Source organism: Heterocephalus glaber, unplaced genomic scaffold (genome assembly GCF_053883595.1).
Source record: "Heterocephalus glaber isolate CG9 unplaced genomic scaffold, H.glaber_assembly_v1.0 deba00000281, whole genome shotgun sequence".
Classification (NCBI taxonomy): domain Eukaryota; kingdom Metazoa; phylum Chordata; class Mammalia; order Rodentia; family Bathyergidae; genus Heterocephalus; species Heterocephalus glaber.
Genome location: NW_028258139.1, coordinates 13,781,672 through 13,793,836, shown reverse-complemented (window position 1 = coordinate 13,793,836; position 12,165 = coordinate 13,781,672). Strand labels below are relative to the sequence as shown.

The 12,165-nt window shown below is 63.6% G+C and overlaps 1 protein-coding gene and 1 pseudogene across 1 annotated transcript in view; one reads left to right on the top strand and one right to left on the bottom strand.

Annotated features, from left to right (window-relative positions):
* Positions 1–520: 520 nt before the first annotated feature.
* Positions 521–3,809, bottom strand: LOC147830237 (uncharacterized; annotated as a pseudogene).
* The window catches only part of Adgrb1 (adhesion G protein-coupled receptor B1), a 76,214-nt gene continuing 65,166 nt past the window's right edge, over positions 1,118–12,165 (top strand). The window contains exon 1 of the mRNA XM_087186890.1: positions 1,118–1,236. The gene's annotated coding sequence lies outside the window, so the exon portion shown is untranslated. The remainder of the gene's footprint in view (positions 1,237–12,165) is intronic.

Below are 12,165 nucleotides of genomic sequence, written 5' to 3'. Positions count from 1 at the left end.
TCCCACCCACCCACTCATCCACCTATGCACGCATCATGCTTCCATCTGCACGGGCCCACCCATCCCTGCAGGCCTCCGCCATGTGCTGCCCATCCATTTACCCGCAGTTCCATCCACCCTCACCCACCTCCCCGCCATGCTCCCATCATCTACCCCCTTCCGCTCCCCTCTCCCCTGCAATCCCACCCGAATCTCCAGTGACCCGTCCATTGTCCATCCATCCATCCTCCTGCCCACCACCTCCATCTACACCCCCGTACTTCACCCACCCTTCCAGTGCCCATCCACCCACGCACCTATGTGCACAGCCCCTAACTTCCTTCTCTCCATCCGTCGTCTGTCATCGACAGACGTCCTCATCCATCATCCTCACCCATCCGCCCAGACGGCAGCCACTCCCCTGCTGCCGGAGAGGCCAAAAGCGAGAGACCCAACTCTTGGATTTCCTGCTGCACCGGGCAGGCACCGGCTGTCCTAGGTGTGCGCGCCGGCATTTCACCCGCCCCTCCCCCACATCCCGCCCCCCGCTCGCGCTCCCCCTCTAATGTGTGATCTGGAAGCTCTATAAAGCCTGATGTAATCCGTAATGCAGTCTCTGGCTCCCGATTCGGGATCCAGTTTCAGAGAGCGAGAGATTGGGGAGCGCCGGCAGCCGGGCGGGGGAGCAGCTCGCCTCTCTCCTCCTCCTTCCCCTAGTCCTCGGCCTCCGCCTCCTACTCCCCGCGCCGCCCCGCCCCCGGCTCGACTCGGCTCGCCCCCCCGCCCCCCAGGAAGGGGAAAAAAGGCGAGAAGAGCGGGGCCGGCGCGAGGAGCGGAGCGGTGGCGCGGCCGGAGAGGGAGCGAGCGGCAGGCGCAGGCAGCGGCGGGCGCGGCGTTGGCGGCCGGAGGAGCGAGCGGAGCCGAGCGGGTGGTACTGACGGCCGCACCGCACCGCGCTCTGACTGGGCTCGGACCTTGCTCCCCGCAACGCCTGCAGCGCGGGCATCCGGACCCTCCCGGCGCCGGGGGGCTCCAGCGGGCGGGGGTGGGGAGGGGCCTGCGCGCGCCTGCGGGTGCGCTCCAGGGGGCGTCGCGGCGAGGCCCGGAGTGGGCCGGGGGCGGCAGCGGAGCGAGGAGCCCCTCTTCCGGCCGGGCGCCAGGCTCGGCCGCCGGCGACGCGAGTCGCTCCGGAGGATTTGCAACTCGCCAGATCAAGTCCTCGCCTCCTCGCCGGCCGGGCCGCGGCTGCCCGGGAAGGTAAGGACCGCTCCAGTGGGGGCTGAGGGCGCGGTGGAGGGGCGCCGCGGGGGCAGGAGGGCGTCGGGGAAGGGGCGCGCGCCCGGACTTCCCAACTTCGCCGTTTGGGGCTTCGCAGCTTCGAGCTCGGATCTCGAGAGTTTGGACCCCTCCACAGGCCCCCTTCTCCCTCTGGTGACGGCGACGGAATCTGGCAGGTCCTGGCTCGCCTGCATTGGGCAGACTGAGGAGGGGGCGACCCTGGACGTGGGAGAGGCTCCTCCGCTCGGCTCACCTCCCCCCATCCACACACACGCGCACACACACAGCCCGGCTCGGCTGGCAGGCTGGGGAAGGCGCCCCCTCCTCCTCGCAGGCTCAGACCCGGGGTGGGCTGCAGAAGGCGTTCCCGCGGTGCCCCAGCACAAGCAGACGTGGCAGGGGTCTGAGGAGCCCACGCGGCCCTCTACAGCCACGCACGGACGCGGGGGGCTGGAGAGAGATACCCCGAGTTGTCCTTCCGTCCCTGATCGTACCGAGTCCCCTCCATACATTTTAGGGGCCCGAGACATCCTCCCCCACGCACAGAGCCCTAGGCAGGCAGAGAAGCCCCCAGACTCCCTTCGCGGCCCCTACTAGACTCGGCATGGGTGTGGAGACCTCCGGAGGCACCCTGCCCCCGCAATTAGGGCGGAGGGCTATCCTGGTGCCCCATACCATCACGAACACGCAAACGCCTCGGCTCATTCCCTCCTCATCTTTCTTTGGGCTTAGTCAGGCGGCAGCTCGGATAAGCCTCTTCGAACTTTGGGGTCGGCCCTCCGCCCTCTCTGCGTGAGGCAGAGGCATCGGACGCCGATCTCTCCTGGGTCCGCGTCCCTCGCGGACTGAGGCCGCCCGCCCTGCACTGCCGCTGCGCTTGCTCGGAGCCGCGCGCCGCTGCCTGGAGGAGCGAGCACGCCTCTCGCCCCCTCCAGGGATGAGGCCAGGAACCCTCGCCCTTGGTACCCGCGGGCCCCCAGGCAGGGCAGAGAGCGTTGCTGGCTTCCGGAGGGCTCGTCCAAGGCCGCAGCGCTGAGCCCAGGTCCCTCCGCCTGGCCGCGCGGCTCCTGCTTGGTCACTCCCACGTAACCCGGCGGAGCGCCTAGCCTGGCACCCCAGATTCAGCCTGCTGGGCACCTTACCCTTTCCACTTTGATTTTGGGCCTCCAAGTTTTTTGGAGCGCACGGACCCGGGTTAAGACCGGACCAATCCCAGCCCACTCCTCCAACCCCCTTTCTCTCTGTAAGATCCCCGTCACGTCCCATTTCCCCCGGGTTTGGGACGCAGATGCCTTAGCGGCAACTCCCAAGGAGTTGAAAGGCCGGAAGGAGTGTGGGTGGGCAGGGGGCGCGCACTCCCGGCCGGAGGAGCCTCTTGGCAGGCGCGTTGGGCAAGGGACTGGGAAGCCTGCACTTCCGCCGCACCCCGGGGACTCAAGGAGACCCTCGGTGGCCTTCCCTACGGACCCAAACGCACGCCCCCTCCGAGCGAGCGTCTCCGCAGAGGGAAAGCTGCGGCCGCGCGGGCGGAGGCGGGTGGGGAGGGGGAGGCAGGGGTCCATTCTGTATCTGGGAGGCGGAATCTGGTGTTTGGGGTCTTCGAAAGCGAATGTAACCTCTCCCGGAGCCCTCAAACCTTCCATTCTTTTGCAACCCCCGCAGCCGAGAAGGCAGCGACGGAGGTCGAGGGGGAAGCTCTCCTCCCGAACCACGGGCGTCTTCGAAACTCCGAGCCCGGACGCCGGGGTGCCGCCAGGTCCGGCTTTGAGTACCCGAGCAAGGTCAAGCAGGGGAAGGAGGGGGCGCGGGCTCCCGGGCGCGCCCCCGCCCGCAGGGAGTCGGGGCCTGGGAAGGGGGTGTGGGCCGCCTGCGATCAGTCCCGCGCTCCCGCAGCCTGCGCCGGGTCCCCGGAGGCGGACGTAGCGCGCGTTCGGGGATCCCCGAGCTCCAGGCGCCCCGCGCCGGGCCCTGCGCTATCCCTGCCGGCGTGCTCGCTGCTGTTCTGCGCTGCTTTCAGACTTGTTGCGCCCGAACCTGGGGTGGGGAGACCAGCCGGGGAGTCTCGGAGCCCAGGCGGCGGGGCCGAGCCCCAAGGCCAGCGGCTGCTGCTCGAGCGGGCGTTGAGCTGGGGACGCGAGCCGGGAATTTGCCGCCTCCGATCCCAGAGAAGGGCGCTTGTCCCCGCAGCGGTCTTGCGCGGGGGCGGAGAGGAGGCGATTAGTGGCCTTCGGCGTCATGGCACACTCCTTCGGATCCCGGGCCAGGGAGGGGACGCAGCCAAGTCGCGGAGCCCTCCAAGTCCCTTGCTAGACCACAGGTTCTGGCCACATCCGGTATGGGGACTCAGACGGTGCTCATGGAGCCCTTCTGGCCCCGCTCTCTAGCGCTCATCCCGAGACCCAGCGTTCTGGGTCCGCAGCGTGCTGGGTCTGCGGCGTCTGGGCCCGCCAGGTTCCAAGGCGGCTTCGCGCCTGCGGACACAGCCGCGGGGTCAGGCAGGAGCAGGCCCCGGGAGGACAGGGCCAGCGGCGAGGCCTGGGCGGCTTCCCGCGGCGCCTTGGTCTCCTAGCCCGCCCTCCCGCCCGGCCCCGCCTCCCGGAGCGTGTCTGGGGGGATCCCTAGTCTGTGCCCTGGGGACTGCGTGGGGCTCCAGGCCCAGGCGTCCGGCTCCGGGCTGCGGTGGCGGAGGGCGGAGGGCGGAGGGCCAGACGCGCTGCCTCTGATGGCCGGGAGAGGGCGCCCGCGCCGCATCCGTGCCGGCCTGCCCGCCCCTTCCGTCTCCTCCGCGGCCAGTGGCGTTCTGGCCCCATCTTGGGCAGCCCCCATCGCCCTCTCTGGTCCCTTGCTCGCGCCGCCAGGGCCTGTGACGCACCTCGCCTCCCACTCGCTTCTCCCCAAACTCCCCTGGCCTAAGTCTGCGGTGCACAGGCATGAGCGCGCGTGTTTGTGCACGTGTACATGTATGCACGCATGCACGTGAGTGTCCATCCCTCCGCCGGCTTCCTAGTGTGTGCAGGCATGCAGACTTCACACCCTGTGCAGCGGGACCGGATCATCCCGTTTTACTATGTCCTGTGCGCCCACACAGACCCCTGGGAAGAAAGCTCTTACCCCTCAAGACCCCGATCCCAGAAGGCTTTCTTAACCCTCTCAGTGCCCTCAAACCCACTTCTCTTTGCCGCCCAGAACCCTGCCTCCCTATCCGCAGCTGAGCCATAGCAGAGCTGAGCTTCCTGGGTATGGCTTGAGGTACCCATACGCACAGCCAGAATGCCCACAGAGGAAGCAGGACACGCTAGCCACTGGAAATGCACTGGTGGGCAGAGCCCTACTCCCTGAGACTAGGGGGAAGGTGAGGGGAAAGGTAATGGAAGGAAAGGCACAGGGAGACACTTCTAGGGGTCTGGGGAGCTCCCCAGGCGGCTCCCAAGAGGAAGCAACAGCTAAACTAGAGCCCACAGAAGATTTGGGCAGGGGGTAGGGGGTGTAAGGGGTCAGAAGGTTCTAGGCAGAGGGAACAGCTGTGCAAAAGTCCTGGGGCATCGGAGAATGCAGCTGTGACACAAACTGGAGTTGGAAAGCAGGCCAGGGGCTTCGAAGGAGGGTGGTGCTCTGCCCAGGAATCCTGAAGGCCTTGCCCTGTGCTCTGGGAGCAATGGGGAGGCAACCAGGTTTTAGTGTAGGTGCCCTGGCTGTGCAGAGTGGAAGTATGCATACCTACACACACATGCCAGAGAGATGTTGAGTGCTCTTTTGGGAAGCCGAGTCACTGGGAGTGGGTCAAGAGGAAAAATGCACACCCAGTTGTGGGGGCTGCCACGCTCACCGCTGTATCACACAAAGGACATGTGCACATCCACCACAGCTAGATGGACGGCACCTAGCCCGATGTGGCCTGAGCCTCACCCACCCAGCGTGCAGCAAAAAAGCATACGCACAGTGCAACTACAAGTACGCACGCCCCACAGAGGGACATGGAGGTCAATGTGCCTCTGCCCGAACTGCCTGTGTGGGCTCACCAGGATATGTGCGGTACACACACACGAGGGTACACATGGGTGCACAAGCCCTCTGCTCACGTGCCTGTCCACACACACAACACACATGCAGGTGGAAGTGTGGGCCCCGACTGCATGTTCCAGGGGGCGCGTTCGTTGATGCTCACATCCTGGGTTGTGGCCCATTGCTGGCTCCGTAAATCCCTGGTTTGGAAGAGCAGGGAAGGGTCCGAGGGGGAGGGATGTAGACCTCTGCAAGCAGGACCCAGTAAGGGAAGCAGTGGGGTGCAGGTGCTTGCATTCAGATCTGTTTTCCTGGGACCTTGGCTTCCCTGTCTCCTGCCTCAAGGCCAAGGTGAAGAGCTGCCTGAGGGAAGCTGACAATGTGCCCAGAGGGAGTGCCGCCCGCCCCGACCCCGTCTCCTTTCCTGCTACCTCCTTTATATTAGCAGGAAGAGGGGTCAGTGCTAAAGGGCTGGCCTGTGAGCAGAGCCTTGTCCATCGGGGCCTCTGCTCTGCCTGTGTCGGCCCTGCTGTGGCTTCCTGTCATCCTTCCAGAAGGGTGGGAGTCTCCGTGAGCAGGGTGCGTGGGTGTCCAACCCATGCAGGGCTTGGACAAGCGCAGTGACCTGTGTGCACTGTGGGACCCCTGCCGCTCCAGGGACCCTGGCCTTGGCCTGCCCTCACGCAGCTGGATCCTCACTCTCCTCTACCCCCTGCTTCCTTTTCTGTTCAGATCTTTGCCCAGCACAGGTGAGCACACATCTCACCCCCACGCACACCTATCCTCACCCTCTCTCCTCATTCTCGGGTCCCACACCAGCCTCCGGCAGGCTCATCTTGAGCCCCCAGCCCATGGTCCCCACTGCCCCTCTACACCCTCCCACTATGGCACATCCCAGCCTTCCCACTGCCTCACCTACCCTTCCCTGCCATGGCTGCCTCCCTCAGCACCATCCGCTCTATCCACTGCCCGTCTCCCTGCCCCTGGATGTCTGGCCATCTGCGGCATGGTCCAGAGTGCTATGTGGCCCTCGTAGCTGCAGCAGTGTGCACCTGCTTGGGGAGGAGGTCCATGCAGCTGGCAGAGTCCGGGAATATGGGAGGCAGGGCTGACCACATCATGAAACCAGGCCCAGGCCGCCGGGGTCCGGGGGTGTTTGCACCCACCTGGGAACCTGCCCCTGTCTTCTACCCAGCCCTGGGCTGCTTCTAGGGGTGCTGACTTGAGCAGGATTTGCATTTGAGGCGTTGGAGTGACAGGCAGAGGAAGGGCTGGAAGGAGGGCCCCAGGGGGCTGGGTGGAGCTGCACCGAGGTGGCCCCTGACTGATTTGGACACATATGGTACTGTGAGGGGGTCCTAGCCCCTACTGTCCTCGCCACTGACCTGAATCATGTCCACCCCTTCCCAGGCCTTGGCAGGCACCAGCCTGGAGGTCATACAATGGGCACCTCACCCCCTTTCATTGGCACAGTGACTGGACCAGCACCTCCCTGACTTACTTGCCTCACTGTAGCTGCCCTGTCAGAGGACTGTGCAGGGTGGGGCTTGGTGATGTCTCACCCCGTGCCAGTGAAACAAACATGCTTTCTAAACCTGAGAGGAGAGAGTGGCATCCAGGGACAGGGAGAAGAGGCCATGCACCCATGGCCCTTTCTGTCCTCCTGATACTCGGGTTCCCAGCCCCAGAGACCCTCCCCAGGGCCCCTGGCCTGAGGGCTCTCAAGTCTCCTGCCCCACTTGCCCTTGAACACTGCAGACTTGGGACGCTTGCATCCACACACACACACACACACACACACACACACACACTCCAAACACATCTGCACAATGCTACATGTATGCAATAGTCAGGCTGCACACTTGGCACACTGTCACATGTATACCACGTGTACACACTTGCATATGTGCACACTCATAACTCACAGAACATGCACACAGCACCTGTCCACATATTTACACACGACTTTGTGTGCTCGCAACTTGCCCCAAATAACTCACACACAGTTATACACTGCATAAATACATAGTCACACACACACACACACACACACACACACTGGGTCCCCTTGGTACTCAGCTGCCCACCTACAGGACACCCCACTTCTCTGCAGCTGTGCAGAGACCTGCAGGGTGGGGCCAGGCTCAGTGCCAGCCTCCTCTGTCCCTCAGCATGCAGTGAGCAGCCCTGCCCTCCAGTGACAGCTCTTGTATGACGCGTCCATCCTCACTTTGGCGTCAGACCCATCCTGGAACATCCTGGGACCTGAGAGCAGCAGGACAGGAGACCAGGCTAGAGCATCTTTAGGGCCTGTAGGCGGTTTGAGTGACAGGTCTCAGGAGAGGTGGGACAGTGAGGCAGGGGCCTCCTATCCCCTTTGGAGCCTGGCGTTGAGGGGCATTAGGAGCGACAGCTGCCTCCTCCCCAGAAGGCATCTGGGGGCTCCGCAGCCCCTCTGGCCTCGGCTCCATTCTGTGTCAGCGGTATCGTGGCGTCGCCTCTGTAGGCGGGGGATGGATGGGCCCAATGCCAGGGCAGGGCATGGGGTAGCCTGGAGCAGAGTCTGGCCAGCAGGGCTCCTCTCGCCACACCTCAGGGTGCCCCATGTTCTCTCTGTGACTCTCTTTTGGCAGCTCAGCCTGGCCCCCGGCCGCATTCCTTGGGCAGCCCCTGTGCCCAGGCAGGCTGTGGACAAAGGAGGTGGCCAGCTTCAGGGCTGGGCCTGGCAGGTGTGGTTGTGAGGCCCCTGGCACCCCACCCTGTGGGGATGGCTGCCTGGGGCACCTGCCTCTGCTGTGCATGGAGCGATGGGGCTGCTGAAAGCAGGCCTGGCTGCCTCGGGGCCTGGTCGGCATAGCTGAGGTGGAGCAGATGCGTGGGGAGGCTTGAGTGAGGCGGCGGCTCTCTGAGCAACCCCTCTTGGCTTGGTGTGTCTGGGGGAGCCCTGTCCTGGACTCTCAGCTCCCCTGTGTCTCTGAACCCTGGATACACACAGGTTGTCCTGGGCCATGGTGGAGCCCCCACTGGACCCCCACTAGTGAGTGTGGGCTAGGTCTGCCCATTCGGCTGGGGGAGGCCTGGGAGCCCACCGGAGGGCCATGGGGACCCTGAGCAGGGAGGTGCCCTCTCGCCTGGGCAGTCCTCCGCGCCAAGGGCATCCACCCTCCCCCAGCACAGCCTCTTCTCAGGACACAGGCGGGCACTGTTCAGAGGCTGAGGACTACAGAGTGCCTTTTGTGGCTGGTGTCTGGGGATGCCATTGGCGGCCTGGGGTGGGTGGGGAAGGGATGCAGCGGCCTGGGCCTGGGGTCGGGTCTGGTGGTGTGAACTAGCCCAGGACGGGGATGCTGCCAGGCTTTGAGGGAGAGAACAGGACATACTGAGGTGGGAGAAGGCTCAGGGAGAAGAACCTCTGAGAGTATTCCATCGCCCGCTGTAGTACAGAGGGGAAACTGAGGCATGGGGCTTGACTGAAACCCAGGTCTGCTTGTGAGGCGGGTGCATGTGTGGTTTGCACGAATGGACGTGTCCCTGGGATAGTGGTGGAGCTGGGCGTGGCACCCTGCATGTGAGGGAATGCCAGTGAGGGGCCTACCCCTCCAGCCAGACAGGGATGCTGACGCTGAGTGAGGGCTTCCTGTGAGATCTCACATCAGCCCCGGGCTCCGGAAGCCCTGATCCCCAGGGCCCCTTCTCCCCCCATGACTCTGCTTTCTGTACCTGTCTAGTGCGGCCTCCTTGGTCTGCTGCCTCTATTCCTGAGTCCTCCACTCTGTCGTCCATGCTCCGAGATCTGCCTCTCCCCAAGGCCGTCCTGTGGGCTCCGGCAGGATGCTCTGCCCCACGGAGGCTGGCCCGTGCCCTCTGTACAGAAGGGATGGAGACTAGATTCTAGGAGAACTTCCTGGCAGCAAGGGCAGTTTGACCTTGGAGAAGGTGCCAGAGGGCCAGGGACCTGTGGAGGCTTTGCCGCTAATCTGTCACTGTCCTACGGAAGAGGAGGCAGAGTGTCAGAAGACCTGAAGTTACCCAGGCCTGGATATGAGGACCCAGTTGCTGAGAGGCACCTTGTGGTCTGGGGACTGAGACAGTCATCCATTTCAGTGGGAAGAGGGCCAGTGAGGGCCTCATACCATAGTTAAATGTGAATGCCCAGCCAGAGGGGGCCCCAGGGCCCCGTTGGAACCCCAGCACGGTGGGAGGGGGCAGGAGCCTGTGACCTCTTTTGACTGTCACTGGGCCCCAGAGCTCTTGAGAGATCTGTGCTGCAGTGGAGGCCTGAGAAGGGCGGGTTCAGATGTCAGCCAGGCGGGCTTGGTAGTTGAGGACAGGCCAAGCTGCATCTCCATTTTCAGGGCCCCTGCCTGATGCACAGAGCATCTTCTAGCACTGATGCTGACACGTACTGAGAGGGAAACCGTACTGAGAGGGAAACCGGGCTCCTGGAGGGAAACCGGGCTCCTGGAGGGCAGGATGTGGATGGAAGGGTGGGGCAGGGACTCGGGCTGCCTCCTCCAACCTTCCTGGCCAAGAAGCCTATGCACTGCTTGTGGCAGAGGGGAGGGGGTGCTGGCAGGGGAGCAGGGCAGAGGGGCTGCTGTGTGCAATGACAGTAGCCACAAGGTCACCTGTGACTGCCCAGTGGGAAGCCAGCTTTTGACTCAAGTTGGGCCTCTGGCAGCTAAACTCCAGGGCACTAAACTCCAGGGCAAATCCTCCTCTCCCTGCCCAGTGAGCGTGATGCTGCACCTGGATTCTCCTCCTATCTTTGACCTTGTGTAAACCCACACACATGCGTGCACATGCACTCCTGCACACACATGCACGGGTGCACACATGCACATGTTTCTGATCCTCCTTTTCCTCCACCTCCCCAAGTGCCCACTGGACATACCCTGTGACCCTCTGCCCCACTGCTGGGGGATTCCTGCTGCTCTCTTGCTGCCTCTGTCCCCTGCAGTCATAGAGGCCCCTAGTGAAGCTTTGATAGGTCCTGACTCCCACTCACCCTCAGGACCCTGCTCGAGTGCCATCCCTCTAAGACACCGACCTTCAGTGCCTGACCCTGCCTTTGCTCTCTCTGCCTCAATTGCAGACTGGTTCTGTAGCTTTGTGACCTAGACTGTAGACCCTGGCTTAGGCCTGGCATGGGGATAGGGAAATCCAGTGAGAGGGGCCCTGGGTGTCCCCTGCTCTCTGCCTGTTTTGGGGTGAGAAGGCTGTGGAGGGTCTCATGAGAGGGGCCAGGCAGGTGGAGGGGAGGGGATCCTCACTGCTGGGGATGGGGCAGAGACTAAGTGTGGGCAGGTGGAGGCCAGTGCCACCTGTACCCGTGGCCTCCTGTGACCCAGCCAGAAAGGGCAAGACCAGGCAGGCCATTCTGTGGTTCTCAAACTCATGTTGGCTGGGATAGCCTCGGCCATCCTTCCCAAGGCCTAGGATGTGGGGCGATTGAAATCCACAGTGTTCTCGACAATGCCAGGGCAACTGGAAAGTGGCCAAGCTGTACTGTGGCCCCTCCTCACCCTGACTCCCCGGTGCCCTGTGATCCGCCCCCTTGGGAACTCCAGCACTCTCAGAACCCATGTTTGAGAGCCCCTTGGATGGTGTCCTTGGTCTAGGCCTCAGGGTACAGCTGTCTGAACCTAACCTGCCCCTTACTCTGGCTCCTCACTGGATCCTCCATCATCCTTAGTTTCCCGGCCGGAAGTGTCTCCTCCACGTCTCCCACCTTGCTGGCTCTGAGGCCTGTCCCTTTGCCTCCTCCCACAGGACACTCTTTCCCCCTGCCCCCATCTCATGGGGAAGTCCCACAGCTGCTAGGAGGTCATTCTGTGGGAATCGCCCTGCTGCTGGCCTTGGCTGCTGCCCCTGCCTACCTACCAGGAGACACCGGGGCCTCTCACCTGATAGGCGCCCAGGGAGGTGGTGGCCTGTGCCCGAAGGCTGGCTAGCACCTTCAGGTGCTGGGACAGTGGCAGGTAAAGGTATTCTGGCTCCTCTGTGGACATGATGTCCACCTGTACGATGGAGCTTCTGCCTAGAGGACACAGTCCTGACAGGGCAGCACTTCTCGTCGGGAAGTGTGCTCTTTGTGCTTCCTCTCCAAGCTGGCCTCTGAGGCCTGCACAGTCCACTTGGTGCAGTGGACACCAGGCCCCTCGAAGCCAGCACTGCTAGTGCCATTTTCTGATGGGTGACAGAGGTGAAGGACCCTGTGCCTTCCAGCTCTGCACCTGCTCCAGCCCAGGCCCCCAGAACCAGAGATCTCTATGGGCGGCCGGGGGGAGAGGGCCCAGCACTCTGACTGGGCCTGTGTAGGCCCTTCTGGGGAGAGGTGGTGGGTTTCACGGTGATGCTGCCTGAGGATCAGGGCCAGCGGGACTGCGTAGGCCATCTTGGCACCATGAGTAGGGGTTGCGTGTGGCCGGCTGGCCTGTGGGCTCTCAGCTGTGTGGGAGACAGTGACAGGCTGGGCTGGCTGTTTCCACTGGTGTGGCCCACATTCCCCAGGGGCAAACCAGAGCTGATCCCTGGTTCTCCACAGGACGTTAGGGGCAGTTGTCCCAGGGCAGTGCTGCAGTGTGGGGCTGCTTTCAAGGCCCAGCTTGGGACTAAGGGCCGAGGCCAGGCTGGGGCTGAAGCTCCTCCCATCATCAGGACCAGTGGAATGCACTGCTACCCACACTGATGCCAAGATCAGGCTGGCTATGGGATCCTGGCTGCCACCTCTCAGCTTCATGAATGGGGAGGGCAGCCAGGGCAGGGGAACTGTGCGATGCCATGTCCAAGGCACCCCTGAGATGTCCGAGGTTGGGACTGGCTAGGGGTTCAGGAGGTGAGGGACATGGGCAGTGCTGCTCTGGTGTGCTGGAGGTGCCAGGATGAGATGCTGGTGACACAGGT